Genomic DNA, 26660 nt, shown 5'->3' on the forward strand with positions numbered 1-26660 from the left:
GGTTAAAATTTCTTTTCATTCAGAAACAGATACAGTGGCCACTCTTGAAGGTTCATATTTTGTACATGAAAATTAGTAAACCCAATGTTAAGTATTTGCAGTTCTGTTTTATTCCTCTCCTTTTCTTTACAAAAGCAACATTTTTGTTTAGATTTAATTTTTACTACATTAAGTGCATCACACTGAAGACACAGGTATTGAAGCTGCCTGAAAACAAAATGAAGCAAAGCTAATTTGTTTTCCCTGTTCAAGCTGAATGAAATGTATAAACAATGAGCAGCACAAGATGAAAAATAAACTAGATTTTTTAAAATTATCCCATTATATAAATACTAACACAGGATTTTAAAAATAATTTTCAGTTTAACAGTATTTGTTAAATCTTTAGATGTTTGTGGTGGGGGCCATCTTGTGGCCCGTCAAATCATTGGCCTGCCCACCTGTCTAGGGAGGGAGTTTGCCCACCTCCCTCATCTGCCACGCCTTTGACGCAACTGAAATAGATTTTTATAAGGTGAGAGGCTGCTCATTTAATGCCTGATGCCAAAGGCTCCATACCATCCCTACATGTTGTCCCATGTCTCACAGATGGCATCACTATATGGCTCCGACACCAAGATGGATCTATTTTATGCCCACCTGGCGTTCGGACCCCACTTGAATCCCTCCTTCTCAGGCGGTCTAATATCCACCCACATACTGGGCTGCCAAACTCCCTAAGCCCTTTTTTCCTAGTGGCTGTGGCCCCCTCTGAGACCTCTGGCCTTACTGGCTGTTGCCAGTTGTGGCGACTTACACACAGGGCCCTGAGGGTACAGCGCAGCATATACCTGCATCTGAGCCCTGCTGTGGGGCAAAAAAGGCTTAGGGAGGGCTGCTGCCAGGGATGACTCACCTGTAGGTCCCAAGGTGGCAAAGCGAGAGCAGCGTATATTGCTAGCATGGCATTTTAGAAGCTAGTGCTCCATGTGCATTGCTGGGCACGCAGGAAGCAACATCATAAAGACATACATGGAGACAGAGCGGGACAGGCTTTTTGAACTGACTGAAGACACCAGCGCAGAGCCTGCTACAAGAACTACCCACACACTGGCTCTGCCCCAAGCTTGGGATGCTGAGCCAGGGCAGCGGTTGCAAGAAGGACCCTGAGCCTCACGGATCTGAAAGGTAGAGGCTCCAGAACTTTGGCCAGAAGCTATTCAGCAGGCATCCAGCAAAGGGAATCTGGACATCTGGGGCGCATCCAGACAAACACACACGTGCCTCTTGCAGCATCTCAAACCCTTTTGAGACGCTGCAAGAGGCACGTGCAGGAATGAAAAAATGTTCCCCATGATGCAAACTTGCAGCACGGGGACAAAATTAGATCTCCGGCTATCCAGAGGTCCACTCTGCAGAACAGCAGGGAAAGGTATGGTCTGGAGCAAAAACAGGAATCAGTCCTCCAGAAGAAACACTCTGGTTTCAGCCAGAGCCTCTGTGGTGCTCCTGCTGCCCCCGGCGCTGTCCAATGTAAGTTACGGAATGGGGTGGGGGGTTTATGGGTCTGGGTGTGTGTGAATGTTTGTGATGAGTGGCAGGTGTTGGGAGTGGAGAGGCTATGGGGAGTGGAGGGTCTTGAGCAGGGGCTACCACACACCTACCCCCCACCTGACTCTGCGGTACCAGCAGCAGCAGGCAGCATGGCTGTGGCTCTCCTGCAGGCAAAGTGGGCAGTGTCACAGTGCTGTGTGACCTGGGCTCCTACATGCTGAATTGTCCCAGCCTGGCCTGCTAGTGTAGGAGTAGAAAATGTGCCCTGCCAACCTGATCCAGCCCAGGCCGTGCCGGTACTGTGCCTTTCCACAGGAGCCACACAACCCACTCCGATGCAAACCCGAACTAGTGAGTCACACAGTGCTAGGTTGGGTCCTGCCCTGCACCACTTCCCCACCTGCACAGTGGGGCAGGCAGCACTGCTGCCAGAGGCTGGACCCAGTGCAGCAAGTACCATCCACCAAGCCGTGCTGGGTCCTGCCAGCACTGGGGCCGCTCATGCAGGCAGACCGGCTGGGTCCCATGGCAGCAGAACCCAGTGCTGCATGCATGGTCCCTGCACACCGCGTTGGGGTCCTGCTGCCATGGGACTGGGTCAGCCTAGCAGACTGAGAGGCCCCAGTGCTGGCACGACCCAGCGCAGCTCAGCACGCAATCCCTGCTGGTGTGGTCCCTGCTGCAGAAGGTAAGTTATGGGCCCTGCAGGGGGGTTGTGGCCCTGCAGGGTGCCTGGGACCCTATACAGGGGGCCTGTGGCCCTGCACAAGGGGGCTGTGGCCCTCCAGGGGGGAGCTGAGGCCCTGCAGGGGGGCAGTCCCTGTGTTGTGTGGGGGGCTGCACCCTTTGGAGGCCAGGGGACCGAGTCCTCAGCAGCACCCTGACAAGGCCCCCCCACACCCACAGTCCCCCTGCAATCACCTCACACCCACCCCCCCACCAACTCCCCCCCCTCCACACCCACCCACACAACCACCTGCATTTCCCCTTCCTGGAAAACCAACACCCCCAAATCACGCACCCATCATTTGCGAAGGAAACCAAAAGCACACATTCACACACACAGATATTTACAATTTATTTTATCATGATGATAAAGACACTGGTAGGCTTCCAAATTGATTTAACATTCTAAATATACCAATAAAGCATTGCCCAACTGATCGATCTCTCTATCTTTATATATGTCTGTGTGGGGAGCGAGCACAGCCCCCCAGGCCATACCCATCGGTCCTCCAAGGCATCCCAGGAGCCGATGCACGCCTCCCACTGGTGCTCTGCCCGGAAACGTGAACAAACAAGTGAGAGGAAAGCAGCCCCACAGTCTCTGGGTACCTCCCCGGCCAAAGCCTCCTTCATGGTCAAGTACAGGCCCACTTGGCCAGGGCCAGGAGGAAGTTGACCAGGAGGTCCCAGAACTTGGTGGGGCCATGGATGGGGTGACCAAAAACAAAAAGGTGGGGAGTGAAATTCAACTAGAACCTCAAGAGGAGGTTCTGGAGGTGGAGGTGTACGGGCTGCAGCCTGGCGCACTTGAAGGTTATATGCACTCTGCCCGCAGAAGGAGAAGACCAGGGTGTCTGTGAAGCTCGCCACATACACGCCCATGGCAATGGCTCTATGGAGAAGCCACCAGCTGAGGTCCACAGTGGCTTGTGGGATGAAGGTGAACGCAAGGGCGGCATGATGACCAGTGTGGCACACAAGAGCATAGAGGTGGCAGCGATAGACAGTGGAAAAGCGGACCGGTCTGGTGTCCTCCAAGAATATTAGGTCATGGAGCAGGGAGCACCATGAGGCACTGGCCCCATGACAAATTCCAGTGGCCTGGAAGACACGGGGGAGTGGGGACCGCAGCTGTGCAGGACCTGGTCAACAAAGGCAAGGGCATCAGTAGGGCACATTTCACCTCCTGAACCAGACAGCAGGCTGCATGTGTCGTGGGTAGACTCATGTGCTGGGCCAGTGCAGCAGGGTCTACCCACTCCCGCCTATTGTAGTCCAGGAGGTCTCCAATACGGGTGACACTAGCCAGGATCAACCTCTGTTGCAACCGGGGCAGCTCTGCTGTTGGCACCTAGAGCTGGGGGTTCCAGGGGAGGGGCTCAACAAGCATGTCGGTACCCTGGGTGACTGTTGTGGGGGACCTGGAGGTGGACACCAGCCTCCAGGCCTGGAGGTGATCCCAGTGGAAATCTGGCAGCCCTTGCAGGTCCTGCAGGGAGAAGTCCCGCAGGCTGAGGAGCTGGCAGTCATATTGGAGCCCTCAGGAGTGGCGGAGAAAAGTGTGCCCCAAGTGACCCCATGCCATATGGCTACTGACACCATATAGCAGTCACTGCAGGGCCTGAAGGTGGAACGCCAGAACCTGGCTGTGCAGGCAAGGCAGACCCTGGCTGCCCTCCCACAAGGGGAGGCTCAGGACTTTTGCAGTGACCCAGTGCCATCGTGGCCAGAAAAACTCCAACGCCTGTCTCTGGAGTCCCACCAGGACCTTAGGGGGCATAGGCAGGGTGTGTAACCAGTACCAAAGCATGGACAGGACCAGCTGATTCAGCACCAGCACTCCCCCATGCAGGGAGAGACATCTCAGGAGCCCTGCCCATGCCCTGAGCCACTCCATCACCCTTGCCTCCAGCTGGTGCCAGTTCTCCAACGAGGAGGGGTCTGTGAGGGACAGGTATACCCCCAAGTAGAGCAGGGAGCCTGCGCTCCAGCAGATCCCATGGACCACAGGTGGGATTGAGCCCACCGGCCACCCATCACCCACCACCACGCCAAAGCTCTTGATCCAGCTGACCCGGGCAGAGGAGGCCACCAAGTACAATGCCTGGCAGGCTTCCACCTGTACCATGACACGAGTTCTGGACCACGAGGAGCATATGCTGGCAGGACCAGCTGCACTGCTGGCTCCCATAGCATCAACCCTGCCACCCGCTTCTGCAGGAGAACAACGAAGGGCTCCAGGGCCAAGGCGTACAGCTGGCCTGACAGCAGGCAGCCTTGACGCACCCCTCTCCTAAACAGGTTGGAGTCTGTCAGGGTCCAGTTAAGCTTCACCAAACACTCTGCAGAAGTGTACAGCACCTGGAGAGCCCACACAAAGCAGGGCCCGGAGCCAAAGGCCTGCAGTGTGCCTGTGAGGTACCCATAATCCACTCCGTCAAATGCCTTCTCCTGGTTTCAAAGATTCATAGATGCTAGGGTTGAAAGGGATGAATTTGTAGGCGGCCATGGGATCACCTCTCAGCCTTCTCTTGCAGAGGCTGAATAGGTCCAGGTCCCTCAGTCTCTCCTCATAGGGCTTGTCCCTAACCATACAAGTGGCCCTCCTCTGAACCCTCTCGAGTCTATCAACATCCTTCTTGAAGTACGGCTCCCAGAACTGGATGCAGTACTCAAACAGCAGCCTGACCAATGCTGCATAGAGGGGAAGTATCACCTCCTTGGATCTATTCATCATGCATCTGCTGATGCATGATAAAGTGCAGTTAGCTTTGCTGATGATTTCATCACACTGATGACTCATGTTCATTTTGGAGTCCACTATGACTCCAAGATCCCTTTCCACTTCTGTGCTGCTGAGAGGGTCATTCCCCACCCAGTAGGTGTGCTGGATATTTTTGCGCCCTAGGTGTAGCACTCTGCACTTCTGCTTGGTGTACTGCATCCCATTATGTACTGCCCACTTTTCTAACCTGTCCAGGTCTGCCTGCAATCATTCCCTACTCTCCGGAGTGTGCACTTCACTCCACAATTTACTGTCAGCCACAAACTTGGACTTCACACCCACATCCAAGTCACTGATGAAGCCATGGAAGAGTAGAGGTCCAAGGACCAAACCCTGCGGGACCCCACTACCTACATCCTTCCAGGTTGATACTGACCTTTCTACTACCACTCTCTGGGTGTGACCACTAAGCCAATTTCCCACCCACTGGACCATGTAAACATCTATGTCACAGCCTCTTAATTTATTTATGAGAATGGGATGAGATACCATATCAAAGGCCCTGCAAAGATCCAAGAAAACGACATCCACCTCTACTCCTGCATCTAAGTGTTTTGTGACCCTGTCATAGAATGAAACCAGATTGGTCAGGCATGTTCTACCTGCTACGGATTCATGCTGGTTTCCCTGCTGCATTATTTTTCCTGCTGGACTCCCTTCATAATCTTTTCCAAGGATGGAGGTGACACTGACTGGCCTAGAATTACTTGGATCCTCCTTCCTCCCCTTCTTGAAAATAGAGACCACACTGGCCCTTTTCCAGTCCTCCAGGACCTGACCTGAGCACCATAAGTGCTCAAACAGCCATGCCCGTGGTTCTGCTATGACAAAAATCATAAAACCACTGCAAGAAAACAGACAATCTGTGACTCAAACCCATGTCCCTTGATTAGCAGAGCAGGGCCAAGACTGCCTAGAGGTCCCTGACACTGGAGTTACCCTTCACTTTGAAAACAGCCCCGAGAACTGTGCAACAAAACTATTGTCTGGTAACACAATTTCCCTCCACTGGCCTCAGGGCAGCGAGTCCAGCTTAAATATCAAAGAAATAATCTCAGTTTACATCTTCTACTGTTGCTGTTTCCCACTTGCATGAGCCAATGTCAAACCTTGCTATGGTTCAAATCTCTGGGCGTAATGTGATTTCCTTAGGCAGACAGAGGAACAGGAAGAAGCAGCAGGCGGTTACACATGGTTGAAAAGGAGATATTGGGAAGTCATCTCAAAGAAGTTCCTAATTGAGTCATGATTTTCTGAAGCTACGCATGGTGCTGTATATGAAAACTGTGAAAGCTTAGACAGTGTCTCTTGCACAAAAATGCAAGACAGTGGCTGGGGCAAGACTGAATCATGGTAACAAGCCAGCCACAAGAAAATCAAACTCTGCTAATGGCTGCAACTCATTAAGTGTAAGAGACAGGGGAGTGCTTGCAGTACCCAATACCAAACTTATGCCATAAGGTAATAACAGTCATGATAACAGTCCTCAACCTTCTACCACATCTGAGCCAAAAAAATAAAAGCGATGGTTAAAATTATTGGCAGAGACCTGACACACTCATTACATGTATATAAGAAGACTCAGCAAGCAAGCCAGAAAACTGAGTGGCCTGGGGAAAAACCTGCAAGCTACATATATATGCATCTCAACTGAGCCAAATGTCACTAAAGAAAACAAAAGAACTAAAATATCCACTTCAAAGCAACGCCTGTAAGAGGCAAGGAAAGCCAAGGTGCAGTGAAAACATGACTGGAAATATGTACTGGTGAAAACATTCTCCCTTGGTAAACACCTACTTCCGGAAGCAAACATCCAATATATGTCAAAATTGCATGCTTAAATCAGTCTATGTGACTGCATCTAAATTCTAACCTAACTCACACTTATTGTCCCCAGTGGCCTTTGATCCTCACTACCTCCCATTTGTATTAATTAAGGCATATTTCTCAAATAAGCAGTCAACTTCTAAATGTTGATTGTGCCTACCAGTGTGTATTCTCCTGAATCTCACACCTACTGTATCCAATGGTCTCTGACCTTCGCTATCTCCATGAGCCATTTGAAGCACCTATTTATTCATGGACAGGAGGGCAAAAGACAGCCCCTCCCGGCATGCTAGCTCCAGAAGGTCCCGAACAAGGTAGAGGTTGTTGAAGACGGAATGTTCGGGCGTGGTGTAGGTCTGGTTGGGATGGATCACGTCCATCAGCACAGACCACAGGCACAGCGAGATGGCCTTTGCTGCCACCTTGTAGTCCGGAAGCTCACTGAGCTACAGCCCCACAGGAAAAAAACTAGGCCTATGCTTTGAGAATGTGGGCAAGGGGGAATACACGCACATACAAGGGCTGGGGAAACTCGAGCTGGCTTACTCAGCCACGCAACAAACACCAGGGCAGGGGGAGTGGACCACAGGACTTGCCACACAAAGGCAAGAACACACAGGGAAGGCTGCTCAGGCAAATATAAAAGATGGCTGGAGCAGTGGATGGGCTTTGTTTGTTGAAGATCTGTCCAGAAACCCCTCAGGCCTCCAGCCAGGTGCTCAGCAGCAGAGCAGTAGGCAGGAAGACAAAGGAGGATCAGATGCAGTGAGGTAGCTCTGGGGGAGGGCAAGAGCAGTCAGTCAGTTAGGAAGTAATCCAGTGCAGGTGTGGTCAGGTGGTGCATGGTAGTGCAGCAGGGAATCTTTCTCTCTCCTAAGAGGGGGCAGAAGCAGAAACAATGGCAGCAGCAGCAACAGCAACAGCAGCAGTGATGCTGGGAACTGTCCATTTCAGCTACTCAGGGTGTGCTTCTGGTGAAAGTGGAGGTGAAGGTGGGGGTGACCTGCCAAGGCAATTGGGCCAAGCAAAGCACCTTCAGGCTCCAGCAGTGATGGTGGGGTAAGAGGGGCCTACAGGCAGCGCAGGCTCCCTCCCCAGGCTGTCCCCCAACCACGGCTTGGCAGCAGGCTGGGCAGCAGGCCGGAACAGGGGTGCAGAAGCTGGGATGTAATGTTGGGGTGCAGTGGGCCCCTCCCTGGGGGGGCAGCAGCGTGCAGCAGGGGACACCCCCCACCATTGGGGAGGCAGCAACAGCAGCATCAGCCCAAGACAGGAAGGAGTGAGGCCAACTCACTCCCAAAAGCTCTGAGACCAAGCCAGCAGCTAGCTGTAGCCAGAGGCAGGAAAGGGCCTGGCCATCTTCTCCCAAGAAGCTCCTGAGACCAAGTTTGCAGCAACCAGCAACAGCAACAGCAGCCTGGGACACAATGGTGCGTGGCCAACTTCCTCGCAGAGGCTCCTCCCCCAGAAGCTCCTGACTATCACCCAATTATCGTGGGCTCTGAGGCCCAGGCAGCTAACTAATAGCTCCTAATGTATGGGGCCAATGGATGGATGACACAACAAAATACTTGGGACAGCTAATGAAAAAAACAGGATAGGAATGTTGTGTGGGTCAAAGGGTCAAAACATGAAAGTAAGTGCACCTGAGGGGGGACACCGAGCAGAGGCCCCCAAGTCACACCCACTGGTCCTCAGAGTCATCCAAGAAGCCGGTGGATGCCTCCCATCGGTACTCAGCACAGAGACGTGCACAGACAAGTGAGAGGTAAGCGGCCCTGCAGTCTCCAGGCACCTTTCCAGCCAGAGCCTCCTTCCTGATCAAATACTGGGCCCACTTTGCCAGGGCCAGGAAGAGGTTGACCAGGAGGTCCCGGGACTTGGTAGGGCCATGGATGGGGTGACCAAAAACAAAAAGGTGGGGGGCAAAATTCAACCAGAACCTCAAGAGGAGGCTCTGGAGGTGGAGGGGCTGCAGGCTGGTGCACTCGAGGATCATGTGCGCCAGGGTCTCCCTCTGCCCACGGAAGGGGCAGGAGACCCCCAGAAGCTCCGGAGAGCAAGTATCCCTGAGGTGTTTGCTAGGGCAGCTTTTTATACTGCTGCCCCAGTGCTGGCCCCAGGCTCTAGCTCCCCCTGGCTGCATATCTGTGAGAAGCCAGGCACGGTTATTTTGCCTCAAGTGGCACAATTTGCTCCACAACAAAGTGCATGTCCATGAACGTGTCCTGAGGCAAAAAGCCCCAGCTCAACTCTTCACTGCTTCTATTTGAGATGCTGTAAGCACACATCCTTGCATGTGTGGACAAACCCCTAGAGATCCACACATGGCTGGAAGATCCGCAAAATGGGACACGCAAATTGGAATCTCACTGTGCACCAAATGCTTTGCAATGTGAGATGACAAATTAGCTTAATTTTCTTGTTTCTGTCCAAGCATACTGAAAAGCCCTATACTGGGGGCAAGGCATGGATATATACTGATGATTTGATCTCATTTATTCGAGTTAGTACTGATCCTGGACTAAGAAGGCAGACGCCTAGTTTTAATAACCTGGAATGATACGCCTGCCTTTACCCTACTGTGGAGGGCGGCAGGCCAAAACGTTAAATAATATTTGGGTGAATACCACTTGGATAATACCACAGTTGGTGTGTGGAAGAGGTGTAGGGGAGGTGGAGCCTCAGAAAATATGCCAAAAGGAAAAACCCCATCTTGAAAGGAACCATTACTGGAACTTCTCTTTTTGTATAATTTCTTTTGCATATCATCAAGTCATGGCATGCAGACAGAGAGGGACTTCATTTCCTCCCTTTTGGCAAGACCCCGGGAGGGTGACACTAGCCCTGGCCTCGCCTCTACACCAGTCAGATCTCCTGGCCTCTAGCCTTGGCCATCCCTCGCAGTGGGTGGTTTGGCCTTTCGACCAGTCCTGGTCCCAGAACAGGCCAGCAAGGTTATTTTGGGTAGGTTACTGAGCTGCTCACCCTCACACTCCCCCAGGAGTCCACTTTCTTGGGCCCCTCCGAACACATCTCACTCTCTACTCATGCCGGCCTACACACAGTCCTTCAGGCTCTACGCTACATGGCCCACACACATTCCTTCAGGCCCTCCATACAGACCCTACTCTAGACGGCCCAATCACTATTACACACCCGCTCACTGGGGCTACTATACTGCCCCCTCCCTGGGGCTCTCGAGCCATACACCCTTTGGGCCTCAGGTCTGATGACATGCCTGGACTCCTCACCCGTCCCCTTTACGGGGTAACCTACTAGGTCATGGAGCCTGAGGCTACAAAGTGCCCCATCCTCACCTTTCACTAGGGAGGCAGCCCCATCACACCAACACTAGTAGGGTGTAGTTTTAGGTCATGCCCCAAGACCAGGAACCTCACCCATCCCCATAGTTCCTAACCTTAACTTCCAAGTGTTGTGGGAGCAGCAGCAGCAGCTCTGGCTGGGCAATATTATCTCTCTGGTTCCCTGCAGCAACTGCCAGCTCAAATCTGAGGACCTGGCTTTAAACTGAGGCTGTTCATCTCTATCCTCCAATCCAGGAGCCCTCCCACAGTCATGTGACCACCTCATTAGGCCACATCACACCTGCCAGCTACTCCACAGCCCGCTTAAGCCTCTTAAAGTGGCAGGCACCTCCATATCACAATGTTAAATACTGAATCACAGGTCACAAAACATAAAAATGAGTAATAATGACACTCAGAGCCTGAAAAAGCTATTCAAGAAAAACCTAGTCTGAAACAGAAGTCTAAACAATTTAAGGTGAAAAATGCCAATGCCACCCACGCAAACCCAAATCCTATCCCCTGAAATTATAGGGGTAAATTTTGGTATCAGGTACTAACTCACAAAAGACAGCATGCGCCACAGATTCATCATGTGTCCCTTCATATGCACATAGCAGGAAGCACAGAAACTGCCCAAGCAAACTGATCAGTAAACAGTGGTATGCCAGAATCTATAATTCAGCAACTCTACATGCAGCAGAGTTTACTCGTCAATGGAGAAACAACAGAACCCAGAAGAAGAATGGTTTGGCTCCTTATCTTAAGCTAATGCTAAAGCTGTGCTTGAATCATAAAGAAATAAATCAGTTCTGTACTGTTCATATTTGATAATTCACTTAAGTGATATGCATTTTTTTAGAGTTATTAATCCTGTTGACTCAAATAAAAATTTATCTATTTCACATATTAGACAAATTTTATCAGTATTACTCTAACATGAATTAGTACCTGACCAACTGAAGAGCTACCTGGATACCACAAGAAAATTCTAATTGAGAAAATATTTGAACACCAAATTAATTTAATATAACATTATATTTGCTAAGTTACTTAATTATTTTGTGCTTGTTATAGTAACCTTTCCTTCCTGTCTTTATTTTACTTCCGCTTTTCTCCAGCTATTGGAGAGCATGATACATTTACTTCAGAATTGCTTGGATGTATTCTTCCTCTTTTCTTTCTCTCCATCTTTTCTTACAGAAAGTTCATTCCTTTCTTTCCCTGCATTATGTTTTGAAGTTCCTTCAACATATTTCCTGTCTTTTCTTTCTGTTCCCACCACTGTGCCCAAATTCTTTCTATATACTGTACCCTGATTTTCTAATATACTCTAACAGTTTCTCTGGCCAATCCCTTTTCCATATCTATATGCACTCCAGAAATTTGACCTGACACCTAACTAAGGACTAAGCTCAAGAGTCACAGGCAGATAAATAAGTGAGCAAGTATGCTAGAGATAGGGCAGTTCCATAGATCTGCAGCAATACCCTAGTTTGCCATAACCTCTTCTAGGGATATTGATAAAGGAGATTTGGTAATTTGATTCAAAGTGCTATCCAAATTTGAATTCAGTTTGTACCGCTCCATCATTCATGTCTGTTTCTATCTAGACAATGTCTGATGAATTCAAAGCCTCTCACTTACCCCTGTTCTATGTATTGGAAAAGAACAGCAGCATTCTCTTCCACAGACACTTGCTTTTCCCTTCCCACAAAAAAAACCCTACCTGACTGATATTCAAGTGCAGGTTATCAGCTAATTTACATCACCCCAGCCTTCTGACTGTTGTGGTGGGCAGCATCTATGCTACCATACTTAGCAGGATGGATTGATTGGTCTGGAGCCATGACATTCCAAAATAAGAGGCATGTATTATGTAATATAAAATAAGAAAATGACACCCAGTGGCAACTAGCAACTCTATATTTCTCTTACTGCAGCTTTCTGTATCATAAACTTGGGTGATAGATTCTAAACCTAGTTATCTAACTAAACAAGCCATAAGGATTAGCTAAGCTAAACTTTTTTTTCTAGCAACATCTAATATAGCAAACAGCTTGGGAATTTACTTGTTAAATCACACTTATACCAAAAGGTATAGAGCAGGGGTCAGCAACCCCTGGCACGCGTGCCACGCATGGCGCACAAGGCCATTTTGCTCAGCACACAACCACCAGTCCGAGCTCTAAGCAGCTGCTGCCAGCCACAGAGCCCAGACTGCTGCCAGCAGGCGGCTGGGAGGTTGCAAGCCCTGCTGCAAGCAGACCGGGCTCCGTGGGCTGGCTGCAGCTGGAAGGATGTAAACAGCTGCCCCGGGCTCCAGCTTGTCACCACTCTGGCACCTTCCAAGGTAGACATTGTGTTTTTTTGGCACTCTGGCCAAAAAACGTTGCCTACCTCTGGCATAGAGAGTCTTGAAGAATGATGCATTGCAAGGTGAATTATTTAATTTACTAACGAGTTGATTCACATTGTTCTGCAGACATATCCACATTTTAATCCACCTCATTTTCTCCCAATAAGCAGTTTTCATTATGATGTTTCATTCTTGCAACTAAGCCCTGCATCTCCTTCTTGCACTGCTTACACTTGACACGTTTTCGCTTTTTACCCATGGAAGGAATCTCTTCAAAATATTCCCAGAAAGGGTCTCTCTTGCACCCAGAAGCCATGACAGTTTTTCTGTGACAGAAGTGTGGGGGAAATATAGGAAGCTGCATGTGTACTACTGAATAATGTCGTCCCTTTTTCTTTCTAGTCCATTCCACTGTTCCTTTCTACTCTGCCTCCATCCTTTCCTATATTGTCTCTATGTGTAGATTTTGCATGTTTGTGATGACATTTAATTGTAACTGTTATTTTTTAAATGAGAAATTTCATATTTTATTGATGATTTAAAAAAAATCCAATTTAAATTTTAAAAATCTGATTTTTTTTTTTAAACCATTGATTTTTATCCACCCTGGCTTTCTGGCTACTGCAAAGGTTGTGATCCTATCACATACATCCTCCTCAGTCTTTATGCTTGAACTTTCTTTCCCAGACAATACTTTCAGGGCTTGCTTCTGCTGTTGCTCAAACTGTTACAATACAATGATATGTGGACAGCTTTGATGTCTTAATTCTCCACTGCAGTGAGGCCCTGTACCAGTGACAGTCTTAGAATCAACTGGGTGCTCCAGAATAAGTGAACAACCTAATTGTGTTTTCTTACATGCATTATTACCCTCCAAGGACACCTTTGATGGTTCTTCTTTAGTTTCACTGACAAGATACGCTTTTAGTCATGAAAAGCATTTCATATTGTTTAAGCACTCTTATATACTGAAGAAATCTTATCTACTGCTTAAGTGGTTATTTTGGTGGTTTGTACACCAAGGAGTAGAAAATACTAAACAACTTCCAGTGGCTAATATTCATTTGGTAGTGGGTGTTTATAATTTTTATATTTTTATTACAGAAACCAAAGCAACATTTGTGGCAACTGGATGCTGTCTGTTACATAAAATAATATATTTATTATTATTCTCTTCTAACAAAAGAAATAACTGAGAATGGAGTTTGGAAAGGCTGGACGAAAGTAAATATGGAGATGTAAAAATACCAGAAAAAAAGGGAACAATGTGTAGAAAACCCAGATTCTTAAACTTTGGACTTTTCCTCAACGTTAATTGCTGTAAATCAAAATAATCCATCATATTTTAATAGTTCATTGTGGAAGCAGGAGGAACCTGAGTAAGGACCCCTAAAAATTTCCCTTTTTGTACCTGGTTGGAGCATCGGAATCCAGTAAGGGCTGCAAAGTTATTCTGAGCCCTTACAGGGGCAGTGGCAGCCGCTAGATGACAGGGAAAGCAGGGGCCCTGATTTATAAGCTCCTGCTCCCTCCATATTGGAGGACTCCCAGGAGCTGGCTGTATAACCAGATGTCAGGTGTGACCAGAAGAAGTGAGAGCAACAGACAGATAATGTACAGCACTGTGAGCCAGGAGACTAAAGTAGACGCCACTGAAAAAGACACGAGGAGAGCCTCCAAAACCCCAGAGCTCAGAGGAACCCAAGCAGGTACCCGAGCCCCTGCAGCAGTGGTGGGGAAAGAAAGTCCCTTGAAGCCTCTACAGAGCCAGACAGAGAGCGGGGGGACCTATCGTTCTTGATCAGGGCATGACTAAACGAGCAAGTGGTTAACATAAGGAAGAGCAGGCAAGGATCATAAGACTTGCTGCTTGGGACTTGGATTCACAGGGTCAGATGAACTGGAGAACAAATAATTGCATAGCAAGAATGGATTATGTTTTGTGATTTGCACTTTTGGAAAAGCAGGGACTCCATTATGTGCTCAGACCTAGCCTTTAATGAATGGAAAGTAATATGATTACCTCATCTCCTTCTACGATCAGGAAACTTTCCACCTGGACAAAGGGGGATGAGGTCGACGTCATATACTTGGATTTCAAAAAGGCCTTTGACCTGGTCTCCCACAATGTCCTCATGGTTAAAATGAGAAATTGCAGCCTAAAAAATTTAACAGTCCAGTGGCTAGGAAATTGGTTCAGAGGTTGGACCCAGAGCGTGTTAATAGACAGAACTGAGTCAACGTGGCTAAAGGTGATCAGTGGTGTCCCTCAAGGCTCAGTACTTGGACCAGTGCTTTTCAACATTTTCATCAATGATTTGGCTATGGGTGTGGAAAGTGTAATGGCAAAGTTTGCTGGCATGGCAGGCAAAAGGAGGGTCTGTTACAGTGAGTGAGACACTGAGGATCAAGATGTCTAATCCTAAGTGCCGGCATTTTGGGAGCCCGAGCACTTGCTCATTGCAGCACAGCTCATACCTGCAGCACTACTTACATTCCTTCAATCCAATCCACTCACAGCTGTGAAGATATTGTGAGTGATATTAATGATATTAATGATATCTTTAAATGATATTAAACCTATCATTTAAATTGGAACCAAATAAACAGCGTGGTATTCCTGGCAGGCTAAGTTTTAGAATATTTATCCATGAAAAGGCTAAACAAGAATTTCAGAACCACAAATGTATCTGAAACATCTCTCAAGCATTTTCTTCAGTCCAAAAGCTTTCTTCCTTTGGTTCACGTAGTATAGTGAATTTTTAGATGTATTTTTATGAAAATTTATCAGGGTAGTATTGTAAATATTGAATTATCAAAGCACTACTAAACATTAATAATGGAACATGCAAACATTTCAGACTTGCTTTCAACATACATAATCACAAAGAAAGGGGCTGATGGACTAAATAATCAGTTCATGTTTTCTTATAACCAAGGAAAAAGGAAACCATACCTGCAAGAAAAACATGTGCACGTGCACACACACACACATTTTTACTAAAAGTGCTTTTATTTTTTTCCTGAAAAGTATATGGAATATACCAATAGTACAGTAGCTTTATTGGATGAGAGGGAGGGAAAGGGAACGACACTTTTCTATAAAGCTAGGATTCTTCTGCCCTGTGTATTTTGAGGACACTAGGCATTGGAAACAATCTACTAAAAATCACGGGAATAATTCAAAGCTGGCAGAATCTATAGGAATGGTAACCCCACCATAGCCATAGCAAGTACCACAATCTTTTCTTCAACTCTTTCACATCTTAGAACAGAATATGTTCCTTAAACGTTCCTGTCCTGATAGTGTGCAGCAATCTATAGCCTGCCGCCACAACATTTGAAAAGTCATGGGGCCACATCTTATATATAAGGTCTTTTGACAGACTTCACAGAGGAAAAAAGTCACGCAGACTTTGTTTGATCTTCCAGTGTGAACTATTATGATGAACAGCCGTGAAAAAAATATTCCCATATTAGAATTAGAAATTTTGCAATTCAAACTAGCACTTTTCTCTTTGTATGTCAACAGTATAGAAATATTGTCCATTCTGACAGGGGACCTTCAAGGGCTAGACCATGAGTTAGCCCACCCACCTGCCTAGGGCAGTCTACCCTGACTCACCTGCCATGACTTGAATGTTTTCATAATATATTAAGCAAAAGGCTGCCCATTCACTAATCCGATGCTGGGGTGCTATCCATGGTGCCAACCCTCCCTTTACCGTGGCCCATGCCTCACAGACAATTATGGCTCCCTGGTCTGAGGCCGGGGCAAAGTCAGCCCACCATTGGTCCTCTTACATGTTCACACTCCCTCCACCCCTCTCTCACAGCGGCCTCTTGCACTCCGCCCCCCACTCACAGGGGCCTCTCACATACTACCCATCACCAGGCCACTTTCTACTGCCTTGCCCCACTGAGCAATCCCATTTGGGCCATCAGGCTTCACTACTCACACTCTGGTAGGGCATATGCAGCCCTTTGGATCCCATACGTTCACCTACTCTATGTGGCCTGACCTTATTCCAAACTTGAAACTACTCCCACTCGTGGGGGTTGACCCATGTACTGTCCTTTAGGCAGCCCTTACCACCCTACTCAGTACCCCCCTGGTGCAGCCCTTCAAGCCTCTCTCAGTGGCCCTACTCTGCACCTCACACATTCAGTTCTTCAAGTGCCCCTTTTTGCACCCTACTGTGCACGGGCCTACATACTGATACTACCCCACTCTGAGGTCTCACACCCCTACTGGGCTCAGGTGCTCCTTCAAAGCATGCCTGGCCCCTACCAGAACTCCCTACACTACCCACCAGACGGGGGGTGCTGGGATTAAGGCTCCCCTTTCACCAGGGAGGTAACTGGCCTGGCATTTCTTGGGAGCTGTTCTGCCACAAACAGCCCTGCCAGGCCACCCTTCCCCAGCAGGGTGGTTTCAGGTCATGCCCAGGACCAGGAGCCTCCAAACCTCCCCACAGCTCCTGCCCTTACTTCCAAAATGTGCTAGGATCAGTAGCTCTGCCAGCTGATGTTACTCCCTCAGCTGCTAGCAGCAGACTGCTGCCCCAGCTTGTGTATGGTAGGTTCTAAAATGGCTGACCTATTCAAGTATGTGCCAGCTGCCTGACTCCATCCCTTAAAGTGGCAGGCACCCAAAGGTGCACTGCCACAACCATCAAAACGTGAACTGTCTACTCCTTAAAAATTGGAAAGAAAAACCAAAGACCTAATCAAATTCCTGTAGGTTTATCCATGAGGTAGATTTTAGAGATGACAAGGTAGAAATAGGTGGTCACCACTGTTTAAGTTACCACAGAAAAATCAAAGGAGTATCTTAAATACAGCATCCTCCAGTCAAGAATTCTTCAGGAAATTTAAAAAAAAATTCTGGTACAAGTCAAGGAAGTTCTTGGATGTATGAAGACACAGTCGTCCTAAAATTCATTCTCATCTCTTTAGATGGCAAATCTTGAGCTGAGTTGCAATCCAGTATTGATTTCTTCCTTAATACTGCCTAATTATTTACTGGCAAGTAGTGCAGCTGCTTTAAATTCTCCTAATCAGCTGGTAAAGGCAAAAAAAAAAGTCATGTTGACCTTCAATTTAACAAAAAAAAGCTATAAAACCTACATAAATTGCTTTCCATCTTAAATGTACTGCACAGCTTGGGAAGAAGAGAAAAAATGCTGACATCAGTAATAAGTCTGCCATGGTTGTACGTTAATTGGCAGATAACCATCAGGAACCATGGATCTGACTGTAGTTACCACAGTTACCATCAATGAACTTATATAAATATTCAGAAATAGCTTTTCTACTCAAACTGTTATATCCTTCTCTCTGACCCCAGCTCTGTCCCCCTTCCCCCCCACAAAAAGAAGCCATACAAAGAGAAAAAGGAAATCAAACAAGGCAAAGGAAATCTGCTTTCTTTCATCTAATGACTACTCATTAGGTTCTTTAATTATTTTGGGAAGCAACAGATATAGACCCCTAGCAACAGAGGAGGAGGAGCATGTTCCATTGGTGAAAGAGGCAAAGCCAGGCATCACCAAGGTTGGGAGGATCAAGACTACTGCCACCAAGAGAAAGCAATGGGTGGTGGTGGTTGGAGACTCCCTTCTGTGGGGGATGAAGGCATCCATCTGCCAACCTGACCTGTTGTCTTGGGAAGTCTGCTGCTTGCTCAGAGCCTGGAGCTGGGATGTCATAGAAGGATTACTGAGACTCATCTAGCCCCCTGACTATTACCTCATGCTGATCATCCATGTGGGCACCAATGATACTGCCAGGGGTGTTTCTGAGGAGATCAAAAGCGACTACAGGGCTCTGGGTGCAATGGTAAAGGGAACACGGGCTCAGGTGGTGTTCTCTTCAATCCTTCCAGTCACGAGGAAGAGCCCAAGCAGGAGCAAACACAGAGCAAAGCAGGACTGTGCAGATGGTGTTACCAGCAGGGCTTTACCTTCTTTTACCATGGCATGCTGTTCGAAGAAAAAGGATTGCTAAGAAAAGATGGGATCCACCTAATGAGGAGAGGGAAGAGCATCTTCACAGACAGAGTTGCTAACCTAGTGAGGAGGGCTTTAAATTAGTTTGGCTGGCAGATGGAGACCAAAACCCTGAGGTACGTAGGGAAGCATGACCTGGAGGAAGCACAGCAGGAGGAACCACAGCAGGGGAGGCCTACTCATTCTTTCTGGGAAAGTGGGGAAAGCAGCTAGTTATTGCAAGCATCTGTACACAGATGCATGGAGCCTGGGAAACAAGAAGGAAAAACTGGAAGTCCTCTCAAGTCATGGAGCTATGACATAATTGAAATAACAGAGACTTGGTGGGATAGCTCAAGTGACTGGAGCACTGTCATGGATGATTATAAACTGTTCAGGAAAGACAGGCAGGGGAGAAAAGGAGGAGGAATTGCACTCTGTGGAATATGAGCTGTATGATTATTCCAAGCGCTGGTATGAAACTGGAATTAGGCCTGTGGAGACTCCCTGGGTTAGGGTCAGAGGGGACAGAAACAAGAGTGATGTTGTGGTGGGCGTCTGCTATAGATCACCAGACCCAGAGGATTAGGTGGATGAGACTTTCTTCAAACAGCTAGCAGAAGATTTCCAATCAGAGGCTGTGTTCTCAGGGGCACTTCAATCACCCTGACATCTCCTGGGAGGGCAATACAGAAGGCAATCCAGGAAGCTTTTGGAGAGCATTGGACAACTTCCTGGTGCAATTGTTGGATATGCCAGTTAGAAGCCATGCTCTTCTTGACCTGCTGCTCAAAAACATGAAATAATTGGTGGAGAATGTAGATGTGGATGACAGCTTGGGTAGCAGCCACAAAATGACTGGATTCAGGATCCTGAGGAAAGGAAGGAGAACAGCAAAGTAAGGACCCTAGACTTCAGAAAAGCAGACTTCAACTCACTCAGGGAACTGATGGATAGGATCTCCTGGGAGTCCAGGAGAGCTGGCTGTATTTTAAAGAAACCTTACTGAGGCACAGAAATGAACCTCCTTGGACAGGATGACTAGCGAGTATGGCAAAAGACCAGCTTGGCTGAGCAAGGAACCCTTCAGTGAACTAAAACACAAAGAGGAAGCATAAAAGAAGTTGAAATTTGGACAAACTAGGGAAGAGTATAAGAGTATTCCTTGGGCAAGCAGAGATGAAATCGGGAAAGCCAAAATGCAACTTGAGTTCCAGTTTGCAAGGGGCATGAAGGGTTTCTGCAAATATGTCACAAGAGGAAGATGAGGGAAATTGTGGGTCCCTTCCCAAATGCAGGAGGCAGCCCTTTGACATATGATGTGGAAAATGCTGAAGTATTCAATCTCAGCCTTCATCTGTCTTCACAAGCAAGGTCAGTTCCCAGACTACTGCAACTGGCAGCACAGTTTGGGAAGGAGGAAGGCATCCAAACAATGGCAAAAAAACAGGTTAGGGACTATTTAGAAAAGCTGGACATGTACAAGTCCATGGGAATGGACGGGGTGGACCCAAGGGTGCTGAGGGAATTGGCCAATGTGATAGCAGAGCTGCTGGCCAACATCTTTGAAACCTCATGGTGATTGGGAGAGGTCCCGGATGATTGGAAAAGGAAAAATATAGTCCCCATCTTTAAGAAAGTGAAGAAGGAGGATCTGGGGAACTACAGACTGGTCAGCCTCACCTCAGTCCCTGGAAAAATCATGCAGCAGGTCCTCAAGGAATCCATTTCTAAGCACTTGGAGGAGAAGGTGGTCAGGAACAATCAGCATTGATTCACCAAGGGCAAGTCATGCCTGATCAACCTGATTGCCTTGTATGATGAGATGACTGACTCAGTGGATGCGGGGAAACAGTGAACATGATAGGCCTTGACTTCATAAAGGCTTTTAATATGGGTTCCCACAATATTCTTGTAAGCAAACTATAAAAGTATGGATTGGATGAATGGACTGGAAGGTGGATAGAAAACTGGTTGGATCATCGGGCTCAAAGGGTAGAATCAATAGATCAATGTCTAGTGGGCAGTTGATACCAAGTAGAGTCTCCTGGGGATTGGGGAAGGTCTGTTCAATGTCTGCATCAGTGACCTGGAAGATAGGATGGAGTGCACTCTCAGCAAATTTGTAGATGACACCAAGCTGGGAGGAGTAGTAGATACGCTGGAGCATAGGGCTAGGATTCGGAGAGACCTCAACATATTGGAGGACTGGACCAAAAAGAATCTAATGAGGTTCAGTAAGGATAAGTTCAAAGTCCTGCACTTAGGATGGAATAATCCCATACACCAGTACAGGCTAGGAACTGACTAGCTAAGCAGCAGCTCTGCAGAAAAGGACCTCAGGGTTATAGAGGACAATAAGCTGAATCTTAGCCAGTAGTGTGCCCTTGCTGCAAAGGTGGCTAACAGCATGCTAGGCTGCTTTAATAGAAGTGTTGCCAAGAGACTGAGGGAAATGATTCTTCCCCTCTATTCTGCTCAGGTGAGGCCACATCTGGAGTACTGTGTCCAGTTTTGGGCCCCCCACTACAGAAAAGATGTAGACAAATTGGAGAGAGTCTAGAGGGCAACAAAAGTGGTTAGGGATCTTGGAGCATGACTTCTCAAGAGACAATGAGGGAACTGGGCTTATTTAGTCTGGAGAAGAGAAGACTGAAGGGAGATTTAATAGCAGCCTTCAGCTACCTGAAGCTCGGTTCCAAAGAGGATGGAGCTAGACCAAATTACAGCCTGCAGGCTGGATCCAGCCTGCCAAATTACAGGATCTGGTCCATGGCTGCCCTTGCAGTGCTCCACATGGAGCCAAGCCACACCCGCTCCTGCTGAGGCAACCGAAACTGTGCTCCCACCAGCACCTGCTGGCCCATGCCCCAACCAGCGTTCAGCTTCTGGCAGGCTGATCCCAGTATGGCTGCAGCTGGCCAGATGCTGCTCTACTCTCCTCACCTCCAGTGGGAGCCACCCAGCTGAAGCCACTCACCCGCTCAGAGCATCATAGCAGGGGGAGGAGTTGGAGGAGGAGCTGCTGGTGGAGAAAAAGGGAGCAGAGCAGCACTCTGTCAGCTGCAGCCACACTGGGAATAGCCCCACAAGAAGCTGCACACGCTGGCTGGGCTGTTGTGCTCCTCACCTGCAGCTGCAGTTGTGGCTGCTGCTCCACTCCGGGTGGGCAGAGGGGAACCTTCAGCCAGGTGGCTCCTGCTTCAGCACGTGGAGTTAAAGCTCTAGTTGCCTTCCACCCACTTCACTCACCCAATGTGATGAGCAGCCACCTGCAGGCTGGCAGAGTAGGTAGAAGGCAATAGGGAGCTGCAGCCAGAGTCCCATGAGCAGAGGCAGGAGCCATCCAGCTGAAGCTTCCACACAACCCACCCAGAGCAGCGTAGCAGGGGCAGGAGCAAGAGCAGCAGCCATACCCAGAGGCAAGGGGAGCAGAAGAGCCCTGCCAGCCCGGGCCCTGGCCAACATGGACAGCTTCTGGTGCAGGGGGCGGGGACAGCTGCAGACCAGGCGAGCTCTGCTGCACACGTCCCCCCATCCCAGCCTCCTCTTCCCTCCCCTCACCTCCAGCTGGCTCCCAGTCAGCCCCCCCTGCCAAGATAAGTGAACTTGTCCGCTGCCTGGAGAGTGTGACCATTCACTGTGATGATAGGCTCTACATAAGGCTTTCCTGGCGCAGGCTCATGCATTACTTCCATCTTCTTGATGTTGATTGTGAGACCAAAGTTGTCACAAGCTGAAAAGAAATGCATGCTGCATATCAGACTCAGATTTGGCATTCAGAGAACAGTCATCAGCAAAAAAAAAGACCATAAACAGTCACATCCTGTAAGTCTGTCTTCACCTGTAGTCTCCTCAAATTGAAGAATTTGCCATCAGTCCAGTAACTGATGTCAATCCCAGTGTCATAGCCATGAAAAGCATCTGTAAGCATGGCAGAGAACATCAGTGAAGAGGGCTGGGGCCAACACATAACCCTGCTTGACTCCGTTGGTGACTGGGAATGGTTGAGGTGACTCAGTAACCCACAACACAAACAAGCATGCCATCGTGGAATTGCCAAATCATTGCAATGAATGTCTCGGCAACCGAATTTTGCCATGATCTTCCAAAGACCCTCCCAACTGACTGTATCATATGCTTTTGTCAGGTCAATGAAACTCATGTACAGGTTAGAGTACTGTTCCTGGCATTTCTCCTGAAGTTGACGAGCTGCAAACACCATGTCTTTGGTCCCTCGTCCTTTCCTAAAACTCCACCGACTCTCATACAAGAGCCCTTGTTCAATGTGTTGCACAAAGCAATTCAACAGAATTCTGGCAAGGATTTTACAGGCCATTGACAGCCTGGAGATGCCCTGATAGTTGTCACAGGATTGTCTGTTGCATTTTTGCTTGCACAAGTGGATGATGTATACATCCTTGAACTCCTGGGGTATATGGCACCTTGAGTCCACATTGAATGAACTCTTCCAGTCAGTTTCAAAGCCATGTGCAAGCCTCCAGCCTTATAGACATCTTCTGGTCTGGTATCTGCTCCAGATGCTTTACCATTTGACAGCAGGTTAATTACTTTCACAGTCTCAGTCAGCATTTGAGGAACAGCAAGAGATATGTTAATGTCAATCTGGGACATTACTAATACCTCCTCACTAATAGATGATTGTTGATTGAGGATGTTGTTGAAGTGTTCTACGCATTTCTGCAATATCTTTCTTTTATTGACGAGCAATGCAGTGCCATCTGCACTCAGTATTGGAGATATGCCTGATGACCATGGCCTCAGACTGTCCTCAGAGCATCACAGAAGTTTTTCATATTGTTTCTGTCTGTGTAAGACTGAATCTCATCTGCCTTGCTGCTCATCCATGAGTTTTGCATCTCTCAATCCTCTCGATGTTGTTGGACACTGCCTCCTTAGATGTTAAAGTGCCATCTTCTAAGAAGGCCTTATAGAGCCAATGTTTCTTGTTCAGTAGTCTCCCTATGTCAGTATTGTTTTCATCAAACCAATCTTGATGTTTATATGTGGTGGGACTGAGGGTATTGGATGCAGCCAAATAGAGAGTCTCTCTGAAGGATGCCCAATTTTCCTCAATGCTATTGAACTTTACATCAATTGTTACTATGGCTGGGCAGTTCTTCAAGAAATGCCCATTTCACATTCTCCTGTTTCAGTTTGGAGACATTGAGCATTTGGGGTGCTCTTTTGCCTTGTGGTAATCTACCAGGATGTATCCAGATATTCAGCTTGGAGACTATGAGCCTGTGGTCAGTCCAGCATTCTGCACTTCTCATGGCTTTTGTATCTCTGACATCCTGTCTGTCTCTTCTCCTGATGATGATGTAATCAACGAGATGCCAATGCTTGGAGTACAGGTGCATCCAATATGCCTTGTCATGGTTTGGCAGGTGGAAGACTGTGTTGGTGATGAGGAGGTTGTGTTTGGTGCATTTCCTAAGCAGGAGGAGCCCGTTGCTGTTACATTTCCCAAGGTCATTTTTTTCCCAATGATGCCTGACTGTACCTGGTGATCTGCACCAACTCTAGCATTGAAGTCACCAAGGATGACGAGCTTGTTTGCTCTTGGCACTTCTGCAATAAGAGACTCCAGATCTTCATAAAATTTGTCCTTAATCATATCTGGGTTGGTCATAGTGGGTCCATAGACACTGATGATAGTTGCACATTTTTGCCCAGACAGTGGGAGTCTCATTAGCATGCGTCTATTATTCACTCCCTTTGGGAGATTTGTAAGCTTGCTGACTAGCTGTGTTTTGATGGCCAACACAACACCAGCTTCACTTTGCTCTTCTTTACTACAGCCATTCCAGAAGATGTAGCTGATTCCTTTTTCAGTTAGTTGTCCTTCTTCAACTAGGCACGTTTCACTCAGGACCACTATCTGAATGTTGAATCAGGCCAGTTCTCTACCAACTAGAGTTGTTTTTCTCTCTGGTTTGTCTGCTGTTGTACAGTCCATTAGCATGCACACACCCAAGCACTGATAGTGAGTGGTGTCAACTTTTGTCTTTTTGTCTCGTTTTCAACCACTATAGTGGGATCCCCAACAGCCACAGTATATTGACCAGGGTTAAGGTGAAGCAGACAATGTTTAGGGCACCTTTTCTAGCCCCTTCCTCATACTACAGAGATGAGCAGTGTGATCCTAAATAGGGCTCCTCAGTCACCCATGGGACTGCTGAATTCCACTGCTGCTTCAGTCCAGTGAAAAGCGACCCTATGCCCTGAGCCACCTGCGTGCAGGTCTGCAGCTACAGTTCTCACCGTATCCATGCCTGCTGTTTTACTGCTCGCCTATCACCACAGGATGAGTGTGTGTCTATGGGGGAATAAAGCAATTTAATGACTAGCCCATGAGTTGAATTTAAGTGAGGGAAAGTTGCACAGAGTCACCCTCACTCTCTCGTCCAGGCCTAAACTCAGTGGCATGACAGGGTCGAGACATCTGGAGACAAGTCTAGATGCAGTGGATAGCCACCAGGTCCTGAAGCACCTGAACTGATGCCCTACACTGTCTACATGGCTTTTGTCACCTGCCTTCACAGCTGAGGAGATGAACTTATCTATTCGGTCACCTGATTCACCGGAAGATTTTCCAGAGGCAGCCAGATGTAGCTGTCCAGTCTCGTGTGCAATCTAGCCTTGCCCTTACTTTTATTTCAGGGTCAGCTCACCTAGCCTTTCCCTGCCAAGGGGTAACCTGCAAGGCAGTGGAGGCTGAGGTTTTAGGGCACCCTAGACACCCTTCCCTGGGGTTTGGCCCTGGTGGAATTTTTTAGGGGCTGCTCTGCCACAAGCAGTCCCACCAGTGACTCCAGACCCTTGTAGGGTGCAGTTTTTGGTCATACCCAGGCCCCAGACATACTACCATACACTCCCCCATCACCCACCCCACAGGTCAGGGTGTGCAGAGAGAGGATCATTGGGCAATTTAGTGAGTTGTTGTGGGAGGGGTTTGGGGGGGATACTGGTCCACCCTGCAACAGCTCAGCAAAACTCCCCATGTGGCCCTCAGGCCCAAGTAATTGCCCACCCCTGAGCTAGACTGTCCTCAGTGGTGGCAGATGACAGAACAAGGAGCACTAGTCTCAAGTTGCAGCAAGGGAAGCTTAGTTTAGATATTAGGAAAAACTCTCACCAGAAAGGTAGTAAAGACTGGAATAGGTTAACCAGAGAGGTTATGGAATCTCCATCTTTGGAGGTTTTTATGACCTGGCTAGACAAAGCCTTGGCTGGGACAATCTGCTTGGGGATGTTTCTACTTTGAGCAAGGGGTTGGATTAGATGACCTCCTGAGGTCCCTTCCAACCCTAACTTTCTATGATTCTATGACATCATAAAAAAGTAACCATGTGTTAGTGAAGTTATCTGTACTCTGCAACCTTACCCTGTCAGATCAGCTTAAATGCATCTATGCTGCTACTTAAGATTACAAATATTTTCCAATATTTCATTACACCTAATTATCCACTATTATTTTATTACTAAAAATATATGTGCCTTTTTGTTCTGTTTGTAAGTACTTAGCAGAAGAAAGCTCTGGGCCTTGACCTGGGCTGCTGGACCCTATAGAAATAATGCATTGTTACCAGATTTGCCCGTTACTTTGGGGTGTGCTTATTTATTTGGGATACGTTTCTAGGGTCTTGGTAATTATATTAATGTGCTGCTTGTGTTTCTATACAGAGCTGTATCTCTCCCTTCTGCAAGCCCTCACCCCCAGTGGAGCTATCTTGCAGGACTGTTTCAGTGGGGCTGGGTTCCTCCAATCCCCAAATCAGTCATACACACAAACACACACAGATTAACATGACACGCCTGATCTGGCCGGGTTGATCAGCATGGACAGGCTGACACCCTCGTATGCCAAGAATCAGTTCATCAGAGCAACAATACACTGCAGTTAGACACAAGCACACAGTTAAACAGAATACCTGTGAATCCGGCTGGGTGTCCAGATGACACCCTCATGAGCCAGCATTCAGTTCATTAGGGCACATCTGAGCCAAACTGGGTCAATCAGCCTCTACAAGCTGATCCCCTTATGTGTTTCAAACTCAGCACGTCCCAATCTTTTAGCCTCTTAATGAGCAGACCCCACAGTATTT

General features: G+C 47.9%; 1 protein-coding gene across 5 annotated transcripts in view; it reads right to left on the reverse strand.

Moving 5' to 3' along the window:
• The window catches only part of CNTLN (centlein), a 474592-nt gene that overhangs the window by 352239 nt on the left and 95693 nt on the right, over positions 1-26660 (reverse strand). The gene's annotated exons all lie outside the window — the stretch shown is intronic.

This window comes from Gavialis gangeticus, unplaced genomic scaffold (assembly GCF_001723915.1).
Source record: "Gavialis gangeticus isolate Ggan-Ray unplaced genomic scaffold, GavGan_comp1, whole genome shotgun sequence".
NCBI lineage: Eukaryota > Metazoa > Chordata > Crocodylia > Gavialidae > Gavialis > Gavialis gangeticus.